We start from the raw sequence: 940 nt of genomic DNA, 5'->3' as shown, positions 1-940 counted from the left end.
AGTTCTCGGGGATATTCAGCGTGACACAGAGTGTGACAAGGCTGACCCTTTGAATTACAGGCACAACAGAAACAGGAAGTAAGAGTGAGAGAAAGTTGTGGTGGAAGAGTATAGCAGGGTTCGCCACCATCCCCTGCCGGAGCCTCGTGAAGCATTAGGTATTTTCGCTCAATAAACACTCACAACGCCCGGTCTGGGAATCGAAACCGCGATCGTATGACAGCGAGTCCGCTGCCCTAACCACTGGGCCATTGCACCTCCACACATACATACATACATACATACATACGTACATACATAGCCCTAATTAAACAGACATAATTAAAGGCATTCTAGCTGTGACCGTCCAGTATCTTTGTGTATCAAGGAACTACATTCTCAAAAAATGCCCTTCCCTTTTTAATATAGCAGGTTGTGATTTAAGGGAATTTGGCAGCTGTTTTTAGCAGATTGAGCGATCGATTAAAAGAAAGTTAGACCCTTATGCAGTGCTTTCCGAACCAGAGAATTGCGAAGTTTCACTAACACGATTGATATTCTCATTCAGCATTCCAACAATACAGGAATCACACAAGGGTGACATCATTGCCCCGAAAACCTAAAGCCTCGCCCTGACAATTCCTGACTTAGGTGGTTCGCCACGCTAAGGTCCACGAAGGAAGGTAACTTATGAAAGACTCAATGGACGAGATGTTAAACTTTAAGTGTTCCTATTATGTCAGTTCAGATCGAGCAGTTTTATAATGGAATAATTCTTTCTACTCTAAGTACAAAGCCTGAGATTTTTGTGGGAGAGGACTGGTACTTACTTTATCGACTCCGAAAGGAACGAAAGGCAAAAGTCAAACTTAGTGGAATTTGAACTCAGAACAAAAAGACGGATGAAATCCTGCTAAGCATTTTGTCCGGCGTGTTAACGATTCTGCTTGCTTGCCGCCTT

This window comes from Octopus bimaculoides, chromosome 25, assembly GCF_001194135.2.
Source record: "Octopus bimaculoides isolate UCB-OBI-ISO-001 chromosome 25, ASM119413v2, whole genome shotgun sequence".
NCBI lineage: Eukaryota > Metazoa > Mollusca > Cephalopoda > Octopoda > Octopodidae > Octopus > Octopus bimaculoides.
This window is presented reverse-complemented; position numbering follows the sequence as displayed.